This window comes from Malaclemys terrapin, chromosome 11 (genome assembly GCF_027887155.1).
Source record: "Malaclemys terrapin pileata isolate rMalTer1 chromosome 11, rMalTer1.hap1, whole genome shotgun sequence".
Classification (NCBI taxonomy): Eukaryota; Metazoa; Chordata; order Testudines; family Emydidae; genus Malaclemys; species Malaclemys terrapin.
In genome coordinates this window covers 79,738,591-79,757,383 of record NC_071515.1, presented here as the reverse complement: position 1 = coordinate 79,757,383, position 18,793 = coordinate 79,738,591, and the positions used below count along the sequence as shown (strand labels likewise).

General features: G+C 61.9%; 1 protein-coding gene across 1 annotated transcript in view; it reads right to left on the bottom strand.

Annotated features, from left to right (window-relative positions):
- Positions 1-11,544, bottom strand: part of TMEM198 (transmembrane protein 198) — a 29,279-nt gene extending 17,735 nt beyond the window's left edge. Inside the window, exon 1 of the mRNA XM_054043278.1 lies at positions 11,479-11,544. The gene's annotated coding sequence lies outside the window, so the exon portion shown is untranslated. The remainder of the gene's footprint in view (positions 1-11,478) is intronic.
- Positions 11,545-18,793: the final 7,249 nt, after the last annotated feature.

Sequence of the window (18,793 nt, the reverse complement as noted above, 5' to 3'; positions counted from 1 at the left end):
TAGACATGGAGCCATTGATCACTACCCGTTGAGCCCGACGATCTAGCCAGCTTTCTATCCACCTTATAGTCCATTCATCCAGTCCATACTTCTTTAACTTGGCGGCAAGAATACTGTGGGAGACCGTATCAAAAGCTTTCTAAAGTCAAGGAATAACACATCCACTGCTTTCCCCTCATCCACAGAGCCAGTTATCTCCTCATAGAAGGCAATTAGGTTAGTGAGGCATGACTTGCCCTTGGTGAATCCATGCTGACTGTTCCTGATCACTTTCCTCTTCTCTAAGTGCTTCAGAATTGATTCCTTGAGGACCTGCTCCATGATTTTTCCAGGGACTGAGGTGAGGCTGACTGACCTGTAGTTCCCCGGATCCTCCTTCTTCCCTTTTTTAAAGATGGGCACTGCATTCAGCATCCACCGTGTGCTTCCTGCAGCGAGTCCACCTGGGCAGGGCTCCTGGGGAAGCCAGAGGGCCCTGCACCCCAACCCTGCAGTCAGACGTCACTCTCAGCCAGTGTAAAACAGAAGGTTTATTAGTCGACAGGATCACAGCGTAGAACAGAACATTTTAGCACAGAAATCAGTGACTTTCAGCCAAGTCCATCTTGTGGAGTCCTGGGCCAGGCGGCCTGGAGTCCCCATCTTTCAGTCCCGCCAAGCAGACTGCCAGCTTCCAGCGATCCAACCTCAGAAACCCCCATTGCTCCTCCTCCTTCCATTTGTCTCCCTTCTCGGGTCAAAAGTCACCTGGTCGTCACCTGGTCGCATCCCCCTCCTGGGTCTCAGGTTACGAAGGGCACCGGTCATAGCATACGTGCAGGCAGCTGGAGCAGCCTGACCTGCCCCCGAGGTCTCAGCCAAAGTCAAACACCCCTATTCCCACCCCCGAGGTATTGGTGCAGCACACAGGGAAACTGAGGCACACAGAGTATCCATGCAAACAGTAAAACTCACATAGGCTCAACAGTAAGACTCACATTCAACATAACAAGGGAAAATCCCCACTTCATCACACCCCTGTACCACAGCAGCTATCCCCCTCCATCCCCGCAACCCCCATACCAGGGCATCAATCCCCATCCATCCCCGCCACCCCCACACCAGTGCAGCTATCCCCGTCCATCCCCGCCACCCCCACACCAGCCCAGCTATCACCATCCACCCCCGAAATCCCCATACCAGCACAGCTATCCCCGTCCATCCCCGCCACCCCCACACCGGCGCAGCTATCTCCGTCCATCCCCATCCATCCCCACACCAGGGCAGCTATTCCCATCCATCCCCGCCACCCCCATACCAGCACAGCTATCCCCGTCCATCCCCGCCACCCCTACACCAGCGCAGCTATCCCCGTCCATCCCCGCCACCCCCACACCAGCGCAGCTATCCCCATCCAACCCCGCCACCCCCACACCAGCGCAGCTATCCCCATCCATCCCCATCCATCCCCACACCAGTGCAGCTATCCCCGTCCATCCCCGCCACCCCCATACCAGCGCAGCTATTCCCATCCACCCCCGCCACCCCTACAGCAGCGCAGCTATCCCCATCCATCCCCGCCACCCCCATACCAGCGCAGCTATCCCCATCCATCCCCATCCATCCCCACACCAGTGCAGCTATCCCCGTCCATCCCCGCCACCCCCATACCAGCGCAGCTATTCCCATCCACCCCCGCCACCCCTACAGCAGCGCAGCTATTCCCATCCATCCCCGCCACCCCCACACCAGCGCAGCTATCCCCGTCCATCCCCGCCCGCCCCACACCAGCACAGCTATCCTCGTCCATCCCCACCCCCCCCACCAGCACAGCTATTCCCATCCATCCCCGCCACCCCCACATCAGCGCAGCTATTCCCATCCATCCCCGCCACCCCCATACCAGCCCAGCTATCCCCGTCCATCCCCATCCACCCCCACACCAGGGCATCAATCTCCATCCACCCCCGCCACCCTCACACCAGCGCAGCTATTCCCATCCATCCCCGCCACCCCCACACCGGCACAGCTATCCCCATCCATCCCCATCCATCCCCGACACCCCCAGACCAGCACAGCTATCCCCGTCCACCACCCCCCCACACACCAGCACAGCTATCCCCATCCATCCCCGCCACCCCCACACCAGCGCAGCTATCCCCATCCATCCCCATCCACCCCCACACCAGGGCATCAATCCCCATCCACCCCCGCCACCCTCACACCAGCGCAGCTATCCCCATCCATCCCCATCCACCCCCACACCAGGGCATCAATCCCCATCCACCCCCGCCACCCCCACACCAGCGCAGCTATTCCCATCCATCCCCGCCACCCCCACACCGGCGCAGCTATCCCTATCCACCCCCGCCACCTCCACACGGGCGCAGCTATCCCCATCCATCCCCATCCATCCCCACACCAGCGCAGCTATCCCCGTCCATCCCCGCCACCCCCATACCAGCACAGCTATCCCCGTCCATCCCCGCCACCCCCACACCGGCACAGCTATCCCCGTCCACCCCCGACACCCCCACACCTGTGCAGCTATCCCCATCCATCCCCATCCATCCCCACACCAGCCCAGCTATCCCCGTCCATCCCCGCCACCCCCATACCGGCACAGCTATCCCCATCCACCCCCGCCACCCCCACACCAGCACAGCTATCACCATCCAACCCCGCCACCCCCACACCAGCGCAGCTATCCCCATCCATCCCCGCCCCCCCACACCAGCACAGCTATTCCCATCCATCCCCGCCACCCCCATACCAGCGCAGCTATCCCCATCCATCCCCGCCACCCCTACACCAGCGCAGCTATCCCCATCCATCCCCATCCACCCCCATACCAGCACAGCTATCCCCGTCCATCCCCGCCCCCCCCACACCCGCACAGCTATCCCCGTCCACCCCCGCCACCCCCACACCAGCGCAGCTATTCCCATCCATCCCCGCCACCCCCATACCAGCGCAGCTATCCCCATCCATCCCCGCCACCCCCACACCGGCACAGCTATCCCCGTCCACCCCCGCCCCCCCACACCGGCACAGCTATCCCCATCCACCCCCGCCACCCCCACACCAGCACAGCTATCCCCATCCATCCCCGCCACCCCCACACCAGCGCAGCTATCCCCATCCATCCCCATCCACCCCCACACCAGGGCATCAATCCCCATCCACCCCCGCCACCCTCACACCAGCGCAGCTATTCCCATCCATCCCCATCCACCCCCACACCAGGGCATCAATCCCCATCCACCCCCGCCACCCCCACACCAGCGCAGCTATTCCCATCCATCCCCGCCACCCCCACACCGGCGCAGCTATCCCTATCCACCCCCGCCACCTCCACACGGGCGCAGCTATCCCCATCCATCCCCGCCCCCCCACACCAGCACAGCTATTCCCATCCATCCCCGCCACCCCCATACAAGAAGACTTTTTATCAATACATTAGAAGCAAGAGGAAGACTAAAGACAGGGTAGGCCCACTGCTTAGTGAAGAGGGAGAAACAGTAACAGGAAACTTGGAAATGGCAGAGATGCTTAATGACTTCTTTGTTTCGGTCTTCACCGAGAAGTCTGAAGGAATGCCTAACATAGTGAATGCTAATGGGAAGGGGGTAGGTTTAGCGGATAAAATAAAAAAAGAACAAGTTAAACATCACTTAGAAAAGTTAGATGCCTGCAAGTCACCCGGGCCTGATGAAATGCATCCTAGAATACTCAAGGAGCTAATAGAGGAGGTATCTGAGCCTCTAGCTATTATCTTTGGAAAGTCATGGGAGACGGGAGAGATTCCAGAAGACTGGAAAAGGGCAAATATAGTGCCCATCTATAAAAAGGGAAATAAAAACAACCCAGGTAACTACAGACCAGTTAGTTTAACTTCTGTGCCAGGGAAGATAATGGAGCAAGTAATTAAGGAAATCGTCTGCCAACACTTGGAAGGTGGTAAGGTGATAGGGAATAGCCAGCATGGATTTGTGAAGAACAAATCATGTCAAACCAATCTGATAGCTTTCTTTGATAGGATAACGAGCCTTGTGGATAAGGGTGAAGCGGTGGATGTGGTATACCTAGACTTTAGTAAGGCATTTGATACGGTCTCGCATGATATTCTTATCGATAAACTAGGCAAATACAAATTAGATGGGGCTACTATAAGGTGGGTGCATAACTGGCTGGATAATCGTACTCAGAGAAGTTTCAGAGTAACAGCCGTGTTAGTCTGTATCCGCAAAAAGAAGAACAGGAGTACTTGTGGCACCTTAGAGACTAACAAATTTATTAGAGCATAAGCTTTCGTGGACTACAGCCCACTTCTTCGGGCTGTAGTCCACGAAAGCTTATGCTCTAATAAATTTGTTAGTCTCTAAGGTGCCACAAGTACTCCTGTTCTTCTTTTTGCGTACTCAGAGACTTGTTATTAATGGTTCCCAATCCTGCTGGAAAGGCGTAACGAGTGGGGTACCGCAGGGGTCTGTTTTGGGACCGGCTCTGTTCAATATCTTCATCAACGACTTAGATATTGGCATAGAAAGTACGCTTATTAAGTTTGCGGATGATACCAAACTGGGAGGGATTGCAACTACTTTGGAGGACAGGGTCATAATTCAAAATGATCTGGACAAATTGGAGAAATGGTCTGAGTTAAACAGGATGAAGTTTAACAAAGACAAATGCAAAGTGCTCCACTTAGGAAGGAAAAATCAATTTCACACATACAGAATGGGAAAAGACTGTCTAGGAAGGAGTACGGCAGAAAGGGATCTAGGGGTTATAGTGGACCACAAGCTAAATATGAGTCAACAGTGTGATGCTGTTGCAAAAAAAGCAAACATGATTCTGGGATGCATTAACAGGTGTGTTGTGAGCAAGACACGAGAAGTCATTCTTCCGCTCTACTCTGCTCTGGTTAGGCCTCAGCTGGAGTATTGTGTCCAGTTCTGGGCGCCGCATTTTAAAAAAGATGTGGAGAAACTGGAAAGGGTCCAAAGAAGAGCAACAAGAATGATTAAAGGTCTTGAGAACATGACCTATGAAGGAAGGCTGAAAGAATTGGGTTTGTTTAGTTTGGAAAAGAGAAGACTGAGAGGGGACATGATAGCAGTTTTCAGGTATATAAAAGGGTGTCATAAGGAGGAGGGAGAGAACTTGTTCACCTTAGCCTCTAAGGATAGAACCAGAAACAATGGGTTTAAACTGCAGCAAGGGAGGTCTAGATTGGACATTAGGAAAAAGTTCCTAACTGTCAGGGTGGTTAAACACTGGAACAAATTGCCTAGGGAGGTTGTGGAATCTCCGTCTCTGGAGATATTTAAGAGTAGGTTAGATAAATGTCTATTAGGGATGGTCTAGGCAGTATTTGGTCCTGCCATGCGGGCAGGGGACTGGACTCGATGACCTCTCGAGGTCCCTTCCAGTCCTAGAATCTATGAATCTATGAATCCACTCCCGCCACCCCCACACCAGCGCAGCTATTCCCATCCATCCCCGCCACCCCCATACCAGCACAGCTATCCCCGTCCATCCCCGCCCCCCCCACACCGGCACAGCTATCCCCGTCCACCCCCGACACCCCCACACCTGTGCAGCTATCCCCATCCATCCCCATCCATCCCCACACCAGCCCAGCTATCCCCGTCCATCCCCGCCACCCCCATACCGGCACAGCTATCCCCATCCACATCCGCCACCCCCACACCAGCACAGCTATCACCATCCAACCCCGCCACCCCCACACCAGCGCAGCTATCCCCATCCATCCCCGCCCCCCCACACCAGCACAGCTATTCCCATCCATCCCCGCCACCCCCATACCAGCGCAGCTATCCCCATCCATTCCCGCCACCCCTACACCAGCGCAGCTATCCCCATCCATCCCCATCCACCCCCATACCAGCACAGCTATCCCCGTCCATCCCCGCCCCCCCCACACCGGCACAGCTATCCCCGTCCACCCCCGCCACCCCCACACCAGCGCAGCTATTCCCATCCATCCCCGCCACCCCCATACCAGCGCAGCTATCCCCATCCATCCCCGCCACCCCCACACCGGCACAGCTATCCCCGTCCACCCCCGCCCCCCCACACCGGCACAGCTATCCCCATCCACCCCCGCCACCCCCACACCAGCACAGCTATTCCCATCCAACCCCGCCACCCCCACACCAGCCAAGCTATCCCCATCCATCCCCGCCACCACCACACCAGCGCAGCTATCCCCATCCATCCCCATCCATCCCCACACCAGCGCAGCTATCCCCATCCATCCCCATCCATCCCCACACCAGCACAGCTATCCCCATTCATCCCCGCCACCCCCACACCAGCGCAGCTATCCCCATCCACCCCCGCCACCCCCACACCAGCGCAGCTATCCCCATCCACCCCCGCCACCCCACACCGGCGCAGCTATCCCCATCCACCCCCGCCACCCCCACACCAGCACAGCTATTCCCATCCAACCCCGCCACCCCCACACCAGCCAAGCTATCCCCATCCATCCCCGCCACCACCACACCAGCGCAGCTATCCCCATCCATCCCCATCCATCCCCACACCAGCGCAGCTATCCCCATCCATCCCCATCCATCCCCACACCAGCACAGCTATCCCCATTCATCCCCGCCACCCCCACACCAGCGCAGCTATCCCCATCCACCCCCGCCACCCCCACACCAGCGCAGCTATCCCCATCCACCCCCGCCACCCCACACCGGCGCAGCTATCCCCATCCATCCCCGCCACCCCCACACCAGCGCAGCTATCCCCATCCACCCCCGCCACCCCCACAGCGGCACAGCTATCCCCATCCATCCCCACCATCCCCACCATCCCCACACCAGCACAGCTATCCCGATCCATCCCCGCCACCCCCATACCAGCACAGCTATCCCCATCCATCCCCGCAACCACCATACCAGGGCATCAATCCCCATCCATCCCCGCCACCCCCACACCAGCGCAGCTATCCCCATCCACCCCCGCCACCCCCACAGCGGCACAGCTATCCCCATCCATCCCCATCCATCCCCACACCAGCACAGCTATCCCCATTCATCCCCGCCACCCCCACACCAGCGCAGCTATCCCCATCCACCCCCGCCACCCCCACACCAGCGCAGCTATCCCCATCCACCCCCGCCACCCCACACCGGCGCAGCTATCCCCATCCATCCCCGCCACCCCCACACCAGCGCAGCTATCCCCATCCACCCCCGCCACCCCCACAGCGGCACAGCTATCCCCATCCATCCCCACCATCCCCACACCAGCACAGCTATCCCGATCCATCCCCGCCCCCCCCACACCAGCACAGCTATCCCCATCCATCCCCACCATCCCCACACCAGCACAGCTATCCCCGTCCACCCCCGACACCCCCACACCAGCGCAGCTATCCCCATCCACCCCCGCCACCCCCACACCAGCGCAGCTATCCCCATCCACCCCCGCCACCCCACACCGGCGCAGCTATCCCCATCCATCCCCGCCACCCCCACACCAGCGCAGCTATCCCCATCCACCCCCGCCACCCCCACAGCGGCACAGCTATCCCCATCCATCCCCACCATCCCCACACCAGCACAGCTATCCCGATCCATCCCCGCCACCCCCATACCAGCACAGCTATCCCCATCCATCCCCGCAACCCCCATACCAGGGCATCAATCCCCATCCATCCCCGCCACCCCCACACCAGCGCAGCTATCCCCATCCACCCCCGCCACCCCCACAGCGGCACAGCTATCCCCATCCATCCCCATCCATCCCCACACCAGCACAGCTATCCCCATTCATCCCCGCCACCCCCACACCAGCGCAGCTATCCCCATCCACCCCCGCCACCCCCACACCAGCGCAGCTATCCCCATCCACCCCCGCCACCCCACACCGGCGCAGCTATCCCCATCCATCCCCGCCACCCCCACACCAGCGCAGCTATCCCCATCCACCCCCGCCACCCCCACAGCGGCACAGCTATCCCCATCCATCCCCATCCATCCCCACACCAGCACAGCTATCCCCATTCATCCCCGCCACCCCCACACCAGCGCAGCTATCCCCATCCACCCCCGCCACCCCCACACCAGCGCAGCTATCCCCATCCACCCCCGCCACCCCACACCGGCGCAGCTATCCCCATCCATCCCCGCCACCCCCACACCAGCGCAGCTATCCCCATCCACCCCCGCCACCCCCACAGCGGCACAGCTATCCCCATCCATCCCCGCCATCCCCACACCAGCACAGCTATCCCGATCCATCCCCGCCACCCCCACACCAGCGCAGCTATCCCCATCCACCCCCGCCACCCTCACACCAGCACAGCTATCCCCGTCCACCCCCGACACCCCCACACCAGCGCAGCTATCCCCATCCATCCCCGCCACCCCCACACCAGCGCAGCTATCCCCATCCATCCCCGCCACCCCCACACCAGCGCAGCTATCCCCGTCCATCCCCGCCACCCCCATACCAGCGCAGCTATTCCCGTCCATCCCCGCCACCCCCACACCAGCGCAGCTATCCCCGTCCACCCCCGCCACCCCCACACCAGCGCAGCTATCCCCGTCCATCCCCGCCACCCCCATACCAGCGCAGCTATTCCCATCCACCCCCGCCACCCCCACACCAGCGCAGCTATCCCCGTCCACCCCCGCCACCCCCACACCAGCGCAGCTATCCCCGTCCACCCCCGCCACCCCCACACCAGCGCAGCTATCCCCATCCACCCCCGCCACCCCCACAGCGGCACAGCTATCCCCATCCATCCCCACCATCCCCACACCAGCACAGCTATCCCCATCCATCCCCGCCATCCCCACACCAGCACAGCTATCCCGATCCATCCCCGCCACCCCCACACCAGCGCAGCTATCCCCATCCACCCCCGCCACCCTCACACCAGCACAGCTATCCCCGTCCACCCCCGCCACCCCCACACCAGCGCAGCTATCCCCGTCCATCCCCGCCACCCCCACACCAGCGCAGCTATCCCCATCCATCCCCGCCACCCCCACACCAGCGCAGCTATCCCCATCCATCCCCGCCACCCCCACACCAGCGCAGCTATCCCCGTCCATCCCCGCCACCCCCATACCAGCGCAGCTATTCCCATCCATCCCCGCCACCCCCACACCAGCGCAGCTATCCCCGTCCACCCCCGCCACCCCCACACCAGCGCAGCTATCCCCGTCCATCCCCGCCACCCCCACACCAGCGCAGCTATCCCCGTCCATCCCCGCCACCCCCATACCAGCGCAGCTATTCCCATCCATCCCCGCCACCCCCACACCAGCGCAGCTATCCCCGTCCACCCCCGCCACCCCCACACCAGCGCAGCTATCCCCGTCCATCCCCGCCACCCCCATACCAGCGCAGCTATTCCCATCCATCCCCGCCACCCCCACACCAGCGCAGCTATCCCCGTCCACCCCCGCCACCCCCACACCAGCGCAGCTATCCCCGTCCACCCCCGCCACCCCCACACCAGCGCAGCTATCCCCATCCATCCCCGCCACCCCCACACCAGCGCAGCTATCCCCGTCCATCCCCGCCACCCCCACACCAGCGCAGCTATCCCCATCCACCCCCGCCACCCCCACAGCGGCACAGCTATCCCCATCCATCCCCACCATCCCCACACCAGCACAGCTATCCCCATCCATCCCCGCCATCCCCACACCAGCACAGCTATCCCGATCCATCCCCGCCACCCCCACACCAGCGCAGCTATCCCCATCCACCCCCGCCACCCCCACACCAGCGCAGCTATCCCCGTCCATCCCCGCCCCCCCACATCAGCGCAGCTATCCCCGTCCACCCCCGCCACCCCCACACCAGCCCAGCTATCCCCGTCCATCCCCGCCCCCCCACATCAGCGCAGCTATCCCCGTCCACCCCCGCCACCCCCACACCAGCCCAGCTATTCCCATCCATCCCCACCACCCCCACATCAGCGCAGCTATTCCCATCCATCCCCGCCACCCCCACACCAGCGCAGCTATCCCCATCCATCCCCATCCATCCCCACACCAGCACAGCTATCCCCGTCCATCCCCGCCACCCCCACACCAGCGCAGCTATCCCCATCCACCCCCGCCACCCCCACAGCGGCACAGCTATCCCCATCCATCCCCACCATCCCCACACCAGCACAGCTATCCCCATCCATCCCCGCCATCCCCACACCAGCACAGCTATCCCGATCCATCCCCGCCACCCCCACACCAGCGCAGCTATCCCCATCCACCCCCGCCACCCTCACACCAGCACAGCTATCCCCGTCCACCCCCGCCACCCCCACACCAGCGCAGCTATCCCCGTCCATCCCCGCCACCCCCACACCAGCGCAGCTATCCCCATCCATCCCCGCCACCCCCACACCAGCGCAGCTATCCCCATCCATCCCCGCCACCCCCACACCAGCGCAGCTATCCCCGTCCATCCCCGCCACCCCCATACCAGCGCAGCTATTCCCGTCCATCCCCGCCACCCCCACACCAGCGCAGCTATCCCCGTCCACCCCCGCCACCCCCACACCAGCGCAGCTATCCCCGTCCATCCCCGCCACCCCCACACCAGCGCAGCTATCCCCGTCCATCCCCGCCACCCCCACACCAGCGCAGCTATCCCCATCCATCCCCGCCACCCCCACACCAGCGCAGCTATCCCCGTCCATCCCCGCCACCCCCATACCAGCGCAGCTATCCCCGTCCATCCCCGCCACCCCCACACCAGCCCAGCTATCCCCGTCCATCCCCGCCCCCCCACATCAGCGCAGCTATCCCCGTCCACCCCCGCCCCCCCACACTGGGGCAGTTGGCCTAACCCTGCAGTCCCCGGCCGTGGGGCGCTGGTGCTATTTCTGGGCTGCCTGTCGGGCGGCGACAACGTTACAGCTTCCAAACCAGTCGGCCAAGCCCTGGGCAGCGGAGCCTGGAAATAAACCTACCGACCCAGAACCCCAACCCGCCCCGCAGGGCCCCCCTTGCTCCTCAGCCCCCCCACCCCGCAGGGCCCCCCGCAGCCCCCCCCGACTCGTCAGCGCCCCCCGCCCCCCAGGTGTCCCCCGGAACCCCCTCCCGCCTCAGCCCCCCCCCTTGCTCCTCAGCCCCCCCACCCCGCAGGGCCCCCCAACCCCTCCCGCCTCAACCCCCCCCCTTGCTCCTCAGCCCCCCCACCCCGCAGGGCCCCCCAACCCCTCCCGCCTCAGCCCCCCCCCTTGCTCCTCAGCCCCCCCACCCCGCAGGGCCCCCCAACCCCTCCCGCCTCAGCCCCCCCCCTTGCTCCTCAGCCCCCCCACCCCGCAGGGCCCCCCAACCCCTCCCGCCTCAACCCCCCCCCTTGCTCCTCAGCCCCCCCACCCCGCAGGGCCCCCCAACCCCTCCCGCCTCAGCCCCCCCCCTTGCTCCTCAGCCCCCCCACCCCGCAGGGCCCCCCCGGCGCCCCCGGCCCCCGCAGCGCGCCCGGCCCCGCTCCTACCTGCGCCCCCGGCCCGGCCCCGGCGCATGGTCCCGGCCCGGCCCCCGGCCCGCGGTGCTGAGCGGACAGCTCCGCCTGACGTCACCGCGCCGCGTCACGGGGGGCGGGGCCGCGCGCGCGCGGAGGTGGGGGCCGCGGGGGGGGCGGGGCCGGCGGGGGGCGGGGCGGTGAGGGAGGAACCGGGGGGTGAAGCGGGAGAAGCTGCGTCACGTTCCGTGACAAAGGGCCCCGAGTCCGCGATGTCAGAGCAGCAGTGACAGTGGGTGTGTGCAGTGCGAGTGTGCAGGTGTGAGTGTGCATCCCGTGTGCGTTCAGGTGTGTGTGTGTGCGCAGGTGTGTGTGTGCATCCCGTGTGCGTTCAGGTGTGTGTGTGTGCGCAGGTGTGTGTGTGTATCCCGTGTGCATTCAGGCGCATGTGCAGGTGTGTGCATGTGTGTGTGTGTGTGCAGTGCACGTGCAGGGGTGTGTGTGCGTGCAGTGCATGTGCAGGTGTGCATATACGGGTGTGTGCGCGTGCAGGTGTGTACACACAGTGCGAGTGTGCAGGTGTGTGTGCGTGCAGTGCAGGTGTGTGCATGCAGTGCGTGTGCAGGGGTGCCCTTGTGAGTGCACAGAGGGGTGTTGGCGCAGAGCGTGTGGTGTCTCAGGTCCATTCAGGGCTTGTTAGGAAGCTCCCGGCTGGGCCGGGTGCTGCTTCCATGAGGCTTGAGGGAGTTTCGGTTCCAGGCGGAGACGCCCTAGAAACCCTTGGGCTTGAGGCTGGACGCGGGAGCTCGTGCTCCCCCGGTGACTCCGTGTGACGGAGCAGGGAGCGGGGCAGATTTGACCTGGGAATGTTGCAGGGGGGTTGCAGTGGGGATGTGGGACTTCCCTTGAAGGAAGCTACCTGAGCTGTAACCTGAGCCAGGAACGGGGGTGGGGAGAATTAACACCTTCTGCCCGGGAGACTGAACAAAGGAGAGGAGCAGCGGGAGGGGCTGGGAGTTTAGTTTCGGTTGGGGCTGGGTGGTGCAACGCAGGGAACCCCAAGCTGGGGTCTAAGCTCCCTGAACCTCCCAGAGGGACCTAATTGAGGGGGTCCGGTCGTACCTACACGCTCTGCTTGAGACTGTGTTCCTGTCCTTAAATAAACCTTCTGCTTTACTGGCTGGCTGAGAGTCGCAGTGAATCTCGGGAAGAGGGGTGCAGGGCCCTAACTCCCCCACAATCCGCAACAACTGGTGGCAGCGGTGGGATCTACTGCACCCCGTGGACGGCGCTTCCTGCAGTAAGTGACTGGGGAGCAGTAAAACGAAGGGGGATTGACGGGGACCAGGCGTGCTGAAGAGTGAGAGAGAGACGGTTATTACCCCTGGGAGTGTGTGACCAGCGAGAAGGACTTTTGCAGTAACAGGGTCCCCCGGGGGGATCGCAGCGAGTGGTCCCAGGGGCGGAGGAGTCTGCAGCTCGACCCTGGCAGAGAGGCGGTGACCTCGAGAAGAGCTGGCACACTAGGGGTCCCCCTGGGAACTGTGGGGAGCTGTGAGCACACAGGCCGGTGAGTGGCCAGCAAGAAGATGTATGCCAAGCGGCTTAAGAGCGACCTGGTGGAGCTGTGCAAGCAGAGGCGGCTGCGCATTGGGAGGCTCACTAAAGAACAGCTCATTGCCCAGCTGGAGGCGGAAGATCGCGCGAATGAACTGATCCCTGTGTCTCAGGGAAGCAGCCTGGCAAATGCAGCGCAGGCACCAGTGTCTGTCCCAGCTGGGAGTGGTCAGCCGGCTGCTGAGGGCTTCCCGAGACCCCTCCTTCCTATGCCTAGGGGAAGGGTGGGGAGGAGCCCAGCAAATACCGAAGGCACCGTGACCCCCCCGGCTAGCAGGGGATCCCCCCGGCGAAGCCCGCCGGCCAGCAGAGGATCCTCCCGGCGACGTTCGGCATCCGGGGAGCGGAATTGGCTGGAATGGGAGAAAGAGCTAAAACTGAGGGAGCTGGAGGATCGTGAACAACAGAGACAGCATGAAGAGAGACAGCGTCAGCATGAACGGGAGGAGAAAGAGAGACAGCATCAGCGTGAAGAGAGACAGAGACAGCATGACCGGGAGGAGAAAGAGAGACAGAGACAGGAGAATAAGAGACAGCATCAGCGTGAACTGGAACTGGCGAGACTGAGGGGCAGCGAACCCCCGGCTGCGGTGAGTGAGGGGGGACCCAGGACTGCACGGAGCTTTGATAAGTGCATCATGGCCCCATACAAGGAGGGGGAGGACATGGATGACTTCCTGGAGGCCTTTGAGACGGCCTGCGAGCTGCACCGGGTTGATCCCGCAGACAGACTCCGGGTCCTTACCCCCTTACTGGACCCCAAATCCGTGGCATTGTACCGCCAACTGGGAGAGGCAGAGAAAGGGGACTACGAACTATTCAAAAGGGCCCTGCTACGAGAGTTTGGGCTGACTCCTGAGATGTACCGGGAAAGGTTCCGGAGTCAAGATAAAACCCCTGAGATCTCATATCTGCAACTAGCCGTCCGCATGGAAAGATATGCCAGCAAGTGGGCTGGTGGGGCCCAGACGAAGGAGGACCTGATTAAACTGCTGGTACTGGAGCAACTGTATGAGCGGTGCCCATCTGACCTGAGGCTGTGGTTGGTGGACAGAAAGCCAGAGAACCCGCGACACGCCGGGCAGCTGGCTGATGAGTTTGTAAAGAGCCGGTCAGGGGGTGGCAGGGAGGAGCCCCAAAGGAACAGGCCCGCCGCGATGCAGAGAGAGAGTCACCCTGGGACCTCCCAAAGGGGGAATATGGGGAATCCCCTCCCACGGGGAAGGCCCAGCATCAGGGACAACCGACCGGCTCGAGGGGACCCACGGGACCTGAGCTGCTATTACTGCGGCCGAAGAGGCCACGTTCGGGCCCAGTGCCCCAAGCTCAAGGACAGACTGAGCAGACCGAACCCGCACCGGGTTAACTTGGTAGAGGCCCAGACGGACGAGGGGCAGGCTTCTCACGCAAGAGGGGCTGGCAGCTTATCAACTGCTCAAGAGAGAGAAGGGCCCCCGGCCAGCTTCTCTGGGGGGCCAAATGCTCCGGATTCAAAGTTCTCCGTTTACAGGGTTGGTGCGGGGCTGTCCCTGCGGAGCGAGTGCCTTGTTCCCCTGGAGGTGGATGGGAAGAAAGTTTATGGATACTGGGACACGGGCGCAGAGGTGACACTGGCCCGGCCCGAGGTGGTGGCCCCAGATCGGGTGGTGCCCAACACCTTCCTGACCCTGACCGGGGTGGGCGGGACCCCATTCAAGGTTCCCGTAGCGAGGGTACACCTGAAATGGGGGGCCAAGGAGGGCCCCAAGGACGTGGGAGTGCACCACCATTTGCCCACTGAGGTGTTGATGGGGGGGGACCTAGAGGACTGGCCAAGCAGCCCCCAGACCGCCTTAGTCGTGACCCGTAGCCAGAGCCGGCGAGGGGCACTACGCCCGGACCTTGGGAAGGATGTCCCACCGGAGGCACCGAACCCTTCCCGGGTGGGAAGGGAAACCCCAAGGACAGGCCGCGGGGTGGCTGGGGCTTCCAACCCAGCCGACGAGAGGGAGCAGGTCCCCATCCCTTCCCCAGCCGCCGAGTTCCAGGCCGAGTTGCAGAAGGACCCCTCCCTGCGGAAGCTAAGGGGCCTGGCTGACCTCAGTGTGGTACAGACCATGAGGAGAGGATGCAAGGAGAGGTTCCTGTGGGAGAAGGGGTTCCTGTACCGAGAGTGGGCTCCCCCGGGGGAAGTGGAGTCGTGGGGGATCAGGAGGCAGCTGGTGGTTCCCCAGAAGTTTCGCCACAAGCTACTGTACCTGGCCCATGACATCCCTCTCGCAGGGCACCAGGGGATCCGGCGCACCAGGCAGAGGCTGCTACAGAACTTTTACTGGCCCGGGGTCTTCACCAACGTCCGGCAGTACTGCCGATCCTGTGACCCCTGCCAGAGGGTGGGGAAGGCCCGGGACAAGGGGAAAGCAGCATTGAGACCTTTGCCCATCATAGAGGAGCCTTTCCAGAAGGTGGCCATGGACATAGTGGGACCTCTCAGCAAGGCGACCCGGTCTGGGAAGAAATACATCCTGGTGGTGGTCGATTTCGCCACCCGCTACCCCGAGGCAGTGCCCTTATCGTCCATTGAAGCAGACACTGTGGCAGATGCGCTGCTGACCATTTTCAGCCGAGTGGGGTTCCCCAAGGAAGTCTTGACGGACCAAGGGTCCAACTTCATGTCGGCCCTACTCCGGTGCTTGTGGGAGAGATGTGGGGTCCGGCACACCTGGGCCTCAGCATATCACCCCCAATCCAACGGGCTGGTGGAGAGGTTCAATGGGACGCTAAAAATGATGCTGAAAACATTTATGAATCAGCACCCGCAGGACTGGGACAAGTACTTACCTCACCTGCTGTTTGCGTACAGGGAGGTACCCCAGGAGTCTACCGGGTTTTCGCCTTTCAAACTGCTATATGGAAGGCGGGTAAGGGGGCCCCTGGACCTGATGAGAGACGAATGGGAGGGGAAGGCCACTCCTGACGGAGAGTCGGTGGTGGAGTATGTCCTGACCTTCCGGGAACGACTTGCCGAGCTCATGGGCCTGGCCAGGGAGAATCTGGCCAGGGCCCAGAGGAAGCAGAAGGTCTGGTATGACCGCACAGCACGGGCCCGCGCCTTCGCCACTGGGGATCAGGTGATGGTCCTCATCCCCGTGAGGAAAAACAAACTCCAGGCCGCCTGGGAAGGGCCCTTCAAGGTTGTCAAGCAACTAAACGAGGTAAACTATGTGGTGGAGCTGTCGAACCGGGCACACCACCACCGGGTGTACCATGTGAATATGATGAAGCCATATTATGACAGGGGGAATATGGTGTTGGCCGTGTGTGGACAGTGGGAGGGGCAGGGAGATGACCCTTTAGTAGATCTATTCCCTGGGACAAGAGTTGGCTTCCCCCTGGAAGCAATTCCTCTCTCTGATCGGCTAACCCCTGCCCAGCGAGCTGAGATCGGAGGGGTGCTGCATCTGTACCAGCAGCTGTTTTCCAACCAGCCTGGACGCACTAATCTGACTGTCCACCGGGTGCAGACAGGATCGCACCCGCCTATAAAATGCTCCCCCTTCCGAGCCACAGGGAAAACTGCTCAGGACCTGGAAAGAGAGGTCAATGATATGCTGGCTTTGGGGGTGATCCAGCCGTCTTCCAGCCCTTGGGCCTCGCCGGTGGTGCTGGTCCCCAAAAAGGACGGGTCGATCCGGTTCTGTGTGGACTATCGGAAGCTCAATGCCATCACTGTGGCCGATGCCTACCCCATGCCCAGGCCGGACGAGCTCCTAGACAAGCTGGGAGGTGCTCGGTACCTTACCACCATGGATCTTACAAAGGGCTATTGGCAAGTGCCGCTGGATGCAGATGCCAGGCTGAAATCGGCCTTTGTCACCCCTCTGGGGCTCTATGAGTTCCTGACCCTGCCCTTCGGCCTCAAGGGAGCGCCGGCCACCTTCCAGCGCCTGGTGGATCAGCTACTGAGGGGGATGGAGAGTTTTGCCGTGGCGTATATCGATGACATCTGTGTCTTTAGCCAGACCTGGGAGGACCACATATCCCAGGTTAGACAAGTGCTGGACCGACTCCAGAAGGCTGGGCTGACCGTAAAACCGGAGAAGTGCAAGGTGGGGATGGCTGAGGTATCCTACCTAGGCCACCGGGTGGGAAGCGGCTGCCTAAAGCCGGAACCAGCCAAAGTGGAGGTGATCAGAGACTGGCCCGCTCCTCAAACCAAAAAGCAGGTCCAAGCCTTTATTGGGATGGCAGGGTACTATCGGAGGTTCGTGCCCCACTTTAGCGCCATAGCCGCCCCCATCACTGAGCTGTGCAAGAAGGGGAAGCCAGACAAAGTGGTCTGGACCGAGGAGTGCCAGGAGGCTCTCCGGGCGCTGAAGGAGGCTCTGGTCAGTGGCCCAGTTCTGGCAAACCCAGACTTTGACAAGCCCTTTATGGTGTTCACCGACGCCTCAGACACAGGACTGGGGGCGGTGTTAATGCAGGAGGATGAAAAGGGGGAGAGACACCCCCTCGTGTACCTGAGCAAGAAGTTGCTACCCCGGGAGCAGAACTACGCGGCCATCGAGAAGGAATGCCTGGCCATGGTGTGGGCCCTCAAGAAACTAGAGCCATATCTCTTTGGGCGTCACTTCACCGTGCACACCGACCACTCTCCCCTGACCTGGCTGCACCAGATGAAAGGAGCCAACGCCAAGCTCCTGAGATGGAGCCTGCTCCTGCAGGATTATGACATGGACGTGGTCCATGTGAAGGGACGTGACAACCTGATAGCGGACGCGTTGTCCCGGAGAGGGAGCCCTGAACTTCCCCAGGTCACTGGTCAGAGTGACCCCGCTCAGTTCAGTCTCGAAGGGGGGAGAGATGTGACGGAGCAGGGAGCAGGGCAGATTTGACCTGGGAATGTTGCAGGGGGGTTGCAGTGGGGATGTGGGACTTCCCTTGAAGGAAGCTACCTGAGCTGTAACCTGAGCCAGGAACGGGGGTGGGGAGAATTAACACCTTCTGCCCGGGAGACTGAACAAAGGAGAGGAGCAGCGGGAGGGGCTGGGAGTTTAGTTTCGGTTGGGGCTGGGTGGTGCAACGCAGGGAACCCCAAGCTGGGGTCTAAGCTCCCTGAACCTCCCAGAGGGACCTAATTGAGGGGGTCTGGTCGTACCTACACGCTCTGCTTGAGACTGTGTTCCTGTCCTTAAATAAACCTTCTGCTTTACTGGCTGGCTGAGAGTCGCAGTGAATCTCGGGAAGAGGGGTGCAGGGCCCTAACTCCCCCACAATCCGCAACACTCCGCAAGACGCCTGCCTAGAACACAACTTCCTTGAGGAGCCCCCTGCCTTGTGTGAAGTCTGCAGGAGCCAGGAGGTTGCCAGTGGAGCCGGTTCCCCAGAGTGGGCCCTGTTGCCCCCTTTCCTGGGCACAGCCATGCTGGCATAACCTCCAGGGGAATGGAGAGAGACGTGCCCCCCATAGGCACAGCTTCAGCCGGTGGGACTCCCCCACAGGTACCCTCCGTACCCAATCAGAGAACAGCCCAGCCGGTGGCACGCAGGGCAGCCTCCACGTTGGCTCAGAGATAAGTCACCCACGCTCCATTCATCCATTTGCTTTCCTTGCACCATCTGCAGACCACACTCGTGCCCCTCAGCGCTGAGAAGCCTGAGGAGGAGAAATCGACCAGGGGCTGGACTTGGAGTTCAAGGCTCAGTCCCACACTTCAGACGTCAGGCGGCCAGAAAATCCCAAGGTGTCCCG